This window comes from Manis pentadactyla, chromosome 1, assembly GCF_030020395.1.
Source record: "Manis pentadactyla isolate mManPen7 chromosome 1, mManPen7.hap1, whole genome shotgun sequence".
NCBI lineage: Eukaryota > Metazoa > Chordata > Mammalia > Pholidota > Manidae > Manis > Manis pentadactyla.
The window spans coordinates 167,773,685-167,786,164 of record NC_080019.1 but is presented as its reverse complement, the minus strand read 5'-3'; the positions used below and the strand labels follow the sequence as shown (position 1 = coordinate 167,786,164).

The 12,480-nt window shown below is 36.2% G+C and overlaps 1 long non-coding RNA gene across 1 annotated transcript in view; it reads left to right on the top strand.

The window, feature by feature from the left end:
• The window catches only part of LOC118936196 (uncharacterized), a 45,424-nt gene extending 38,277 nt beyond the window's left edge, over positions 1-7,147 (top strand). Inside the window, exon 4 of the long non-coding RNA XR_005034152.2 lies at positions 5,058-7,147. This is a non-coding gene — a long non-coding RNA (uncharacterized LOC118936196). The remainder of the gene's footprint in view (positions 1-5,057) is intronic.
• Positions 7,148-12,480: the final 5,333 nt, after the last annotated feature.

Sequence of the window (12,480 nt, the reverse complement as noted above, 5' to 3'; positions counted from 1 at the left end):
ATAGGAGAGCAGTCTATTTGTGAAAAGCAATGCTTCAGCTCAGTGGAAGACTGGAAAAAGGACTTTCTTAAAAAAGAAGAGTTAATGGAGTGTGAATCAGATGATTTTTTTTCTGTCAGCTCTAAAAACAGTTTTTCCCAAATCATATATCTGTAAGTTGAAGAATGTTCCATTGAGATAGAAAAATGCACAACAAGAATATGCATATCTTGCTTTTCCTATTTGTTAAGGGAAGGAGCATAAACTGCAGCATGAGATACTCAAGCTAGACATCAGTAGAAATACTGTGACAGTCAACAATGATGAACTCTGAGAGGAGTCATAGAGAAGAGTTCCATTATCTTTCTGTGGAGGCTTTAAAAGTAGGAGAGACAGTTTGAGTGAAAGTGGACAAGTTAGTAACTCTCAATTTCATTTTATTTGAAAAATGGGGAAATCTCTAAGGTTATTACTGACTTTGAAAACAGACTTCTATTGTACTAAGTACATCTTCGGCTGACACTGGTGCTATTAGAATGAGGAAGTTTAGTTGAACTTGGCTGCTTCATGAGATCTCTGACACCATAAACCTCTCATGTTCTATCTATGGTATCTCCTTGGCTGTTCACCTAATAATAAAACTGGAAACAATAATAGCAACTATGATGTTTTTATGTTCTTGTTGAGGCCTTTCATATTTGTCCATTCTTCAATACAACTGATGTCATCCCACTAACTCCCTACCCCTGCCCCCATTGTATTCGGGTACTCTTTATGTTCTGGTATCTTTGACTAATTGTACTTTATGGAAGTCTTCTGGTCAAGGGAGAGCTATCTTTCCTGGAAGCCCTCAAGCTGCTTAGATCCTTAAAGAAGACCTGGAGATCCACCCTTACTTGGTACTCTGGTCCTGTTATTAGTGAAAGCACTTGGGTGTTTGAAACAATATGCAAGATGCTCTACTTGAGTCAGTGTCCAGGCAAAATTGATTAGGAATCTCTAAAGAGGTGGAGTACAAGAAGGCAATTTGTAATGTATAAGCCTGGTGATACAATCACCATTATTATCAGGAACTACCTTTCTTCCTCTCTCTGTTTTGCTGTTTCCATGGAACTAAAGACTTTGTGAATGATGAGGTGGAATAGAAACTTGACCACTGTGGCCCATTTAGACTCTACAGGAAATGAGATTATCAGAAATTTCTTCCAATAATGCAAAAGCAGAAGTGTTGGAACAAAGGTTTTGATGAATGGGTTTTTAAGGCCAGACTGGTTCTCTATGTTCAAACATAAGCATGAATTAGTTCCTTCCCCAACCTATTTCTACTGTTATATATGCCCAGTTTATGTCTCCTAGTAGTATATAGACCATTAAAATTAAGGAACATGACAATGAAACTACTGATTTTTGACCATTGCCAAAGCAATTGATCAGTAAAGAGTACATACTGGAGCACTAAATCAAATAAACATTGCATCATGGAGACTATAAGGTTATTAAGAAAAAGATTTTTTACCTAAATTTTTAATATTGGGGTATTGTGCTGGGAGAAATTTTGATGTGGGTGTTAGAGAAGCAAATTCAACTTATACAGGAAGGTTGCAGTACTATTTTAAAGAAATGGATTAAATAAACATTTATTCAGAAAAAAATATAGTCTCCTGAAAACACAGCTAGAGTCTTTTTCATGTTGACAATCTACTTCCTGCCCCTTTTGTATTCATAAGACTGAAGAAGTGGCAATAAATTGTTGCTCTCCCTGGTCGTGCCTGGATTATGTATGGTATATTTTAGAGACACACCTACTTTCCTTCTGATCATAGCAAAGGGTTATAAATCTATCAGCAAAGTGATTCCCAGGGCATATGGCTCATAGGGAAAAATAGCTTGCATTTAGCTTTAGCCAGCTGTCTAGACCTCAACAATGTTGGTACCATATTTCAGGACAGATAAACTAGGAAATATATTTAGAAAGTGCAAGCTAAGAAATTTACACTCATCTCCACCAAATTCAAAAACATAAACTGGCATTGCACTATTTCTTAGAGGAGAATTTAATTAAACCATTCTCAGTCACAAAAGATTTGACTGAACAAGAATAATATGCACCATTTTAGAGCTTGTGTAAATGGCATTTATCTGGTTAAAAACAGAAGCTTTCTGATAACTGGTAAGTTCTTCAATTGCATGTCAGATACGATTTCTGACACTGTGAAAGTTAAAAGATCAAGGGAAGATCCACATGCATAAGATGGACCATCTGCAAATTTGCATCAGCCTTGAGGTACTTAAGTGAAAATAAACCTCATTTTAAGTTTCTGAATTCATGAATAAAAAATTAGGTAACAGGGCTCCTTAGAGATGTGGCTAATTCTTGGGCTAGTGCAGGAAAAATAAAGATAAGCCTAGAGTGCCTTGTGGTGTCAGAAAGAAAATGCTTTAAAACTGAAAGAGCAAAAGAAAAAGAGAAAAAAAAGGGATGGACACACAGACACACAGTAATCAACCTGACAGAGCTCCCAATGAAGAAAATCGGAAAAATCTGAGCAACAAAATCAATAATGAGAACAGTGGATTAAAACCCAATGAATCAAACAAATACCCATGTGTACATACTAATGTAAATAAATAATTGAAAAAGAAATAAATGGAGGAGAAGGGACAAATCTTCACAGACAAGAATTCTCAGGAATATATGTAGATATTCCTTGCTCCAGGAAGCAGAGCTTTCCTCTCCCCTTGAGCTTTGGTTGAATTTAATGACTCACTTCCAAAGAAGAGTGAATGAAAAGAAAACTAATAACTTTAGAGTGGAGAGACATGACAGACACCACCTTAACCAAGTGATAGAGGTTAGCCAGTGATAAATCATGTTGATAGCATGTACCCAGCACGGTATGATACAATGAAAAAGTCAATTCACCTCCTTGGTAGGTTTCCCCCCAATCCATAACCTCAGTCGAATCATAAGAAAACATTAGACAAACCCAAACTGAGATATATTTTACAAAGAAATCTAACCTGGGCTCTTTAAAAATCTCAACACATAAAAATAGGGGAGGACCAAAAAACTATACAGGTTGGAGGAGACTCAGGGGACATGATGATTACATGCACAGTGGTGTCCTGGGTCAAATCCTTCAACAGAAAAAAGAACATTAGTGGAAAGACAAAGTCCGTAGTTCAGTCAATAGCATTGTAATGAGATTAATTTCTTGGCTTGCCAAGTGTACCATAGCCATGTAAGATATTAACTTTAGGGGAAGCTGGAAAAAGGTATAGTATCAAATCTGAATTTTTAAAAATAATATATTTAAATTCAGTTTTTAACTTCGCCCTTTCAAGATAAAGTCCAACCCCATTCAAGGGTATTAAAATAAGTCCAAGATTGCTTTGTAAGGAGAGCACTGGCTGGTTTTCCCATAAGTGTTCATTCTGACAGCCTCTGAGAGAGATGGGATGGCCATCTATTCATGCATCTGTCCTTGCTAAGATCTTTAAATTTATAAAAGAATATTCATTCTTCCACTACAAGAAAGCATGTCTAAGTATTAACTAGTCTCCTCAGATGACTGCATTCTCAAGGCTTGCCAGAAAGGATAATAATAAATTCGTTATTGCTTATCTATTAAAACTTTGAATGAAAGAAACAATATTTATGTAGGATTTCTTGAAGATTATGCACTATATCCATTCCTCTGATCACTCTAAAATCTAGGCCTGAAATAAGACAGCTGTCAGTCAGTCCAATACACTATGGACACCATGTCAACCCTCTAGGCAATTGCTTTACACTGAGTTATTCTGTGGAAAAAAGTCACTAGTTTGAACTGATGGATACACAGACCACTTCATGAAATTCATCACTGTACCTTCCAGGAGAAGGTTGTTAGGGTTTTTATTTCTTACATTCCAGTGTAACCCAGGTTAAGGATATCTTTTAAGTATCAGTAACAGGAACACATGTGCCTCTCTTGAGAAATGGATGAGATTTTAACCTCATACACCTTCTGGATTATGAAATTGGTTGTGTTTTTCTTTTTGCACTGGATGGCACGAAACTCAGTTAAATTTGTAGTTGGCAGCAAGCAAGCATTAAGTGACTTCAGAGCATGCATTCTGAAAAGTAATCTCACTTTTGACTTCATTTTAAGTAATTGCTCCTTTATTTTAACCTTTATGTGTATTATTTATATCATATTATTGATACATGTTAATTGCTATGAAATTTAGAGAATGCAGATACACAATGATTTTTTTAAGGAAAATTAAAGATCACCCCATCATTCAGATAATCACTGCTAATATATTGCAGTATGAGCAGATGAACATCCAGACTTACTTTATCATGCTGTACTTTATTACCTTTATTAAGTTGCTCAGAGTTTTTACTAGGGGATGGGACATAAGATAAGATATTAACTTAAACATTGAAATAAAATTAAACGAACACATTTAAGCCCTTGTTCTTGTTTTGACAGGATTAGATCGATCTTACCACTTTGTAGGTGGACCAAATTCTGTGTCTGTTTCTTAAAACATTCAGTGAGAATCTTTACATTTATTTAGGAAAATACCTATAATCACCAATTTATCTTTAAGTAACACTGATGATAAGGACGATCCTTTACCAGAAGTGTTATAATAAAGTTACTGATCAATCATTAGTTCTTTAATTACTAAACATCTGTTGCATAATCATCTGGTTTTTTTGCTCTTAATTAGAACTTGGAACAAATTCACCTCTTCGCTCTTGACTGATGAATAGCAATATTCATTGGGTGATCCTTGAAATCAAAGTTTGACCTCCTCCAGGCCCTGTGGAGTTCTGCTAGTCTCACTAGGAAGAATCTAACTAAATGAGATATTAGAAGTGAGGATAATTTTCATGTATAGGCATTGTAGCAGTATCAAAGCTGTAATAATAATAATAATGGCAATAAAAATGATACCTTTATTTTTAAAAAATAGTAAAGAGATACCCTAATGAAAAGAGGGAACCATGGAAAAGAAGGAAATAGTTTGTATAATAAAATAAATAATTTTATTAGAGATATCATGGTTTTAATCTTTCCTAGCATGTGTCAGAGGAAGAGGAGGAGGACGAGATGGAAGAATGAAGAGGAGGAGATTTTTAAATACAGAAGAAAATGGAGACAAGATGGACGATTTTCATGAAGAAGAGTTACAGAGGAAGAAAAGGATTTTAAGCAAAAATAATGTTAAAAGCACTCTAAGACCACAGAAAATGTTCATTGGTTTATGGCTTTGGATTGTTGGGACTGGGAGGACATCACTAAATGCATCTACCTTAATAGCTCTCTCTCTTCTGCTTTCTCTCCTTCCCTCCTTCTGTCTCCATTCCCTCTCTTTAAGAGGTGAGGGAATTGAGATCTAAAAAGATAAAATCTTCCCCAAGTTACACAATTGTGTGGCAGAAATAAGGTTAAAAATCTAAACTTACTGATCATAATAAGCTCAATTTCTTTTTCACATTACTGGATGGGAACAAAAATATATATCAGTGCCACAGTAAAGGCAACTCAAAGATAAACCATGGTTAACAAAACATCTACAACTGAGATTTGGGTCGCTCAGGGGCCAGCCCTATTGATGGATGTCTAAGCTGAGAATACACAGTGAAAGATTTTAGCCATTAGGTTGATTTCTCTCCTGTTAACTTGCATATGTAAAGGCTGGATATATGCAATCCATTATAATCTACTAGATCATTGTTGAATTTCTCCCTGGGCTTGCTGCCTTGGTCAGCCCTCTGATGTCTGATGTTTTGGTCGGCATTCCTTTGCCTCCTTGGACTGCTTCCCATTGCCTGTGCCAGTCCTCAGTCCTAGATCACCTCATGCCCTATAAAACAGTTAGAGAAGGTCACACACTGAGTGAACCTCACCTTCGAGCCCAATAGCCCTTGATAGATTCAGACAGTTGCTCCTAATTGTTGTTCAGAAATTATTTTCTCCCCTAATTAATTCTCCGGAAAATTCCACATTGTAGTTGTTGCCATACTGTCCTTCTATTCTTCTGTCTAGTTCGTCTTCTGAGCAGATAACCCCATCTGTTATTTCTCTGAGAAGCTGAAAGCCATTTTTCTTTTTCCCTCCCAGAAAATACCTATGTGCATACTTTGGGCATATTCTTATATACTTCAACACAAATGAACTCCTACATCTGTCTCCTGGTCTTATTCTCCCTCTCTATTTCCAAACCTCCCACTTTCCCACCTCCTCAGATTTTTCTCTATGAATAATTCCTTCTATCTGGTTTGCTTAAATTTTTTCTTTATTGGCTCTGTCTCTCTTCAAACATGCCCAGGCCTCCACTCTCTCGAGGTAAGCATCCTTGAGCTTACTGCTCATTTAGCTGGCCTTGGCCCTTGCATGGTGCATTTACTCTTAATATTTGACTTATTGCTGTTGTTCAGACCCTTGACAGACCTGTATCTCTAGCTTAATCTCTCCTAAACTACAGCTAACTTCTATTCAATTCTCTTCAAGATCATTTCAGCTTAGTTCCATCAGTTTAAGAAAATTTGATTTCACATTTGATTTCTCTCCTGTTGTTCTTCCTCTAACACATGCTAGGAAAAAAATGATACCATTACTGCTTAAAACTCTTAAGTGACCTAGGATCAGGTGGGAGCTTCCCTAACTTGATGAAGAACTTTCATTTTAAGCCAGTAGTCCATGTTATATTCAACTGTGAAATTCTAAAGTATTTCTATTTAAATTCAGAAAATGATGAGGATATTAGCTATTGCATATATTATTTAATGCTGTGGTGGAATTTAAGAGATATATATTTTGGAAAAAAGGAGCCAGGTATATTTTCATTTGAAGTTGATATGGTTGTTGCCTACTCAGACAACCTAAGGGAATCGAATAAAAAAGTAGTAGGAATAATAAGAGAGTTTGCCAAGGTTGCAGATTATAAAATAAATGTCATAAAACCAATAGATTTCCTATATACCAGCAATGACCAGTTGGAAAAGATGTAATGAAAAAAATGATACCATTCACAATAACTCAAAAGTATATAATAACACCAATAGATTTAATAAGAAACATGCAGGATTTATATGAATGGATCTGTAAAACTTTAATGAAGACTCTGTTATCTCCGCCATTCAAAACTCAGCACAATTCTGCCACCTCCAGAACAAAAAATTCTCTCTCATCTGCTCCCTTTGTATTTACTGTGGATAATACTCAACTGATTTCTGTTCAAATAGCCCTTTAAATTTAAACTGTGAGATTCTAGAGAACAAAGACTGCTACTTTATGATGGTTATGATGTTACTTTGGTCACTTTAATATCTTTAGCCTCTGCTTTCTCATCTATAAAAGAGGTGTATATATATATCACCAGGCTACTATGTAGATTATATGAATAGTTTATAATTAATATTAATAATTTAATTATTAAACAATATATCAATCATTAAAATTTTTATATTACTAATTTAAATTTGTGATTACCTAGTATACAAATTGACACATGATAAACCCTCAATAAATGGTAGCTATTATTTGTAACTCTTGGTATGAGGTTACACGTATTTGGCCACTGTGTTAGTAAGTGTCAAAAATGACTGATCCCTTTAATTCTAGGGATGACCACATGGGAAGAAACAGCAACTCCAACTCAGGACTGAAGGGAGTCAGAAACTAGAAGTAAAACATGTTTGAGGTCTGGGAATCAGGAGAATACATAAATAGGACAAATTTGTAGGTACTTAGAGTGTAGTTGCTGGGAAAGAATGGAGCTAATAGGTACTCCAGGGATCAAAACTGTATAGTCATGGAAAGTCCTCCGTTTGCATTTAAAGGAACCTTGCACTTACCCTGGTAGGAGGATGAGTGTATCAAGAGAGGTAATGGGTTGGATTTGCTGACATTCTAAGTATTAATCTTACAGAAAGATTAGATAGCTTTCAAATCAATGGAAAGGTGACTGTGATGCCAGCAGCCAAACTATATGCAATAAATCATTATCCTTATGCCTATAGTAAATACACAGTAAATGTGCTTTAAATAAATACCATGGACTTTCACAGTAATTGAGATCACTTGATTTTGGTAGTGATCTTGCTTTAAGGTATTATGAAACAGTTGCTTGCTATCAATGGTAATAGCCGAGTTCCAGTTAGAGAATATTTATTCTACATGAGCTACAAAAAGTCAAAAGATAATTCTGAATCAGGCTTATGTTAGTTTGACTTCAAGAGAAATTAAGTTTTTAAAATTATTTACCCAAGTAGCTTCAAAAAGCATTTAAAGCAGCAGAAATCCATGATTTTCAGTCTAATTCTGGTAAATGTTATCAAATCCCATTGCAAGAACATATGAGAACCCTCATATAATTTATGTTATATAATATTTTTTATATCACTAAGTGTATTGCAATCAGTAAGTTTTCAGACATATTATATTATGATTTTAACAAAGCTCTTTTTAACATTAACATAGCCTACATTGTTGACTTGCTAGACATTGTCAAGTTAGAAGGATTCAAGGGAAACTTTACAATGTTTAAAATTTCACCTGCCCATCTATTTTCTCTCTCTGTCTCTCTGTTGCATGGGGCTTAATGTATGTAGTGTGCTCTTGCATTGCATAAAGACTTCTGTTGGACTAGTCTAATATCACTTTTTTTTTTTTTGTAGATAATTATTTTTTATTGAAGGGTAGATGACACACAGTATTACATTACATTAGTTTCAGGTGTACAACATAGTGATTCAACATTTATATACATAACAATTATAGGTACCAGCTATCACGATACCAAGCTGTTACAATATCTTGACTATATTCATTACATCCCGGTTACTTATTATTTTACCATTGGAAGTGTGTACTTTTTTTCTGTTTGTTTGTTTGTGAGGGCATCTCTCATATTTATTGATCAAATGGTTGTTAACAACAATAATTAATCCACCCCAAGCCTAATTTTCGTCAGTCTCCAATCTTCTGAGGCATAAGAAACAAGTTCTTACATGGAGAACAAATTCTTACATAGTGAATAAGTTCTTACATGGTGAACAGTACAACGGCAGTCACCACAGAAACCTTCAGTTTTGCTCATGCATTATGAACTATAAACAGTCAGTTCAAATATGAATACTCATTTGATTTTTATAATTGATTTATATGTGGATACCACATTTCTCTCTTTATTATTATTATTTTTAATAAAATGCTGAAGTGGTATGTAGATACAAGATAAAGGTAGAAAACATAGTTTAGTGTTGTAAGAGAGCAAATGTAGATGATCAGAGTGTGCCTGCAGACTATGTGTTAATCCAAGCTGGACAAGGGCAATAAAACATCCATGTATGCAGAAGATTTCTCTCAGAACAGGGGGGGTGAGGTTCTAAGCCTCACCTCTGTTGATCCCCAATTTCTCACCTGATGACCGCCCTGCGACTGTGCCTGTCTTAGGTTGTTCCTCCCTTGAGGAATCTTACCTGTCTCTGGCTAACCAGTCTTCTTCCGGGGCCATACAGGGAAATGTAAAGTTGGTAAGTGAGAGAGAAGCCATATTGTTTGAAATGGTTAGCTTTTTATTTCTTTGCATATTTATGCCCTGTAGCTTCTATGCCCAGCATTTGTCTTGAGGTATCTTTACCACTTGGAAGAATTATGATACTCGGTAAATTTGATATGAGGCACAAATTCTATTTAAGGGTTGTAATTAGGAAGGAAGAAGTAAAGCTATAGAAGTAGCAGGTGGAAGAAAACATGGGAAGATTGATTATTTCTTTGACATATCTTCTTGTAGAGTAACTTCAGCATGTATAGGTTTTAAGCTACTACTTAAATTGCGCACACACATTAACATAATAGGAGTATAGTTACATAACCAAAGCATACCTGTAATTACCAGCCATCTCCAGTGAAACCAAGAAAACCAGTTAGGCACCTTAGGCATTTGTGAAAACTTATCTATGATATGGTGGATATTGTCCAACTGAACTTGAACAGTCTGAGAGAAATCAGACAAATTAAAACAACCCATTCCTGGGGAATGTTCACATCCCTTATGTTCTTTTAACAGTAAATAGTCTGTAGTTGTAAGATTTTGGAGCGCTACAATTTGCACTTTTCCTAATTCTTGGATGAGTTCCAACAGTATAGATCCAGTCAAATTTGTTGTTTTACTGTATGCACAGGTCAGCTTAGATATCTCCTTCCTCATTCCCATGGCAAGTCCAGGAGCTGGTGGGATGAGTGCATCTACAGCTGTAGCAGTGCGTGGATCTTTGTTGGGGTTTTTTGATGATCATCTTCTGGCATGAGTCTTCCAGAGAGTGCTGATGTTGGAAGTTCTCTTTCATATCATATCTTAGTTCATTTTTGGGATAGCCCAATTAGGCTTTGATCCTCTGTATAAACACAAACAGACCCTTTGCCTACACTTTTATATGCCCTTTATACCCTTGTGTAGAACTCATTGGAGGTTACCACACAGGAACTGCCCTTTTTTTTTTTTCTTTTGTTTTGCTTTGTTTTTGGTATCACTAATCTACACTTACATGATGAATATTATGTTTACTAGGCTCTCCCCTATACCATGTCTCCCCTATAAACCCCTTTACAGTCACTGTCCATCAGCATAGCAAAATGTTGTAGAATCACTACTTGCCTTCTCTGTGTTGTGCAGCCCTCCCTTTTCTCCTACCCCCCATGCATGTTAATCTTAATACCCCCCTACTTCTCCCCACCCTTATCCCTCCCTACCCACCCATCCTCCCCAGTCTCTTTCCCTTTGGTACCTGTTAGTCCATTCTTGAGTTCTGTGATTCTGCTGCTGTTTTGTTCCTTCAGTTTTTCCTTTGTTCTTATATTCCACAGATAAGTGAAATCATTTGGTATTTCTCTTTCTCCACTTGGCTTGTTTCACTGAGCATAATACCCTCCAGCTCCATCCATGTTGCTGCAAATGGTTGGATTTGCCCTTTTCTTATGGCTGAGTCGTATTCCATTGTGTATATGTACCACATCTTCTTAATCCTTTCATCTATCTATGGACATTTAGGTTGCTTCCAATTCTTGGCTATTGTAAATAGTGCTGCGATAAACATAGGGGTGCACTGATCTTTCTCATACTTGATTGCTGCATTCTTAGGGTAAATTCCTAGGAGTACAATTCCTGGGTCAAATGGTAGGTCTGTTTTGAGCATTTTGATGTACCTCCATACTGCTTTCCACAATGGTTGAACTAACTTACATTCCCACCAGCAGTGTAGGAGGGTTCACCTTTCTCCACAGCCTCGCCAACATTTGTTGTTGTATGTCTTTTGGATGGCAGCCATCCTTACTGGTGTGAGGTGATACCTCATTGTAGTTTTAATTTGCATTTCTCTGATAATTAGCGATGTGGAGCATCTTTTCATGTGTCTGTTGGCCATCTGTATTTCTTTTTTGGAGAACTGTCTGTTCAGTTCCTCTGCCCATTTTTTAATTGGGTTATTTGTTTTTTGTTTGTTGAGGCGTGTGAGCTCTTTATATATTCTGGACGTCAAGCCTTTATCGGATGTGTCATTTTCAAATATATTCTCCCATACTGTAGGGTTCCTTTTTGTTCTATTGATGGTGTCTTTTGCTGTACAGAAGCTTTTCAGCTTAATATAGTCCCACTTATTCATTTTTGCTGTTGTTTTCCTTGCCTGGGGAAATATGTTCAAGAAGAGGTCACTCATGTTTATGTCTAAGAGGCTTTTGCCTATGTTTTCTTCCGAGAGTTTAATGGTTTCATGGCTTACATTCAGGTCTTTGATCCATTTTGAGTTTACTTTTGTATATGGGGTGAGACAATGGTCCAGTTTCATTCTCCTACATGTAGCTGTCCAGTTTTGCCAGCACCATCTGTTGAAGAGACTGTCATTTCACCATTGTATGTCCATGGCTCCTTTATCAAATATTAATTGACCATATATGTCTGGGTTAATGTCTGCATTCTCTAGTCTGTTCCATTGGTCTGTGGCTCTGCTCTTGTGCCAGTACCAAATTGTCTTGATTACTATGGCTTCATAGTAGAACTTGAAGTTGGGGAATGAGATCCCCCCTACTTTATTCTTCTTTCTCAGGATTGCTTTGGCTATTCGGGGTCTTTGGTGTTTCCATATGAATTTTTGAATTATTTGTTCCAGTTCATTGAAGAATGTTGCTGCTAGTTTCATAGGTATTGCATCAAATCTGTATATTGCTTTGGGCAGGATGGCCATTTTGATGATATTAATTCTTCCTAGCCACGAGCATGGGATGAGATTCCATCTGTTAGTGTCCCCTTTAATTTCTCTTAAGAGTGACTTGTAGTTTTCAGAGTATAAGTCTTTCACTTCTTTGGTTAGGTTTGTTCCTAGGTATTTTATTTTTTTTGATGCAATTGTGAATGGTGTTGTTTTCCTGATTTCTCTTTCTGTTGGTTCATTATTAGTGTATAGGAAAGCCACATATTTCTGTGTGTTGATTTTGTTTCCTG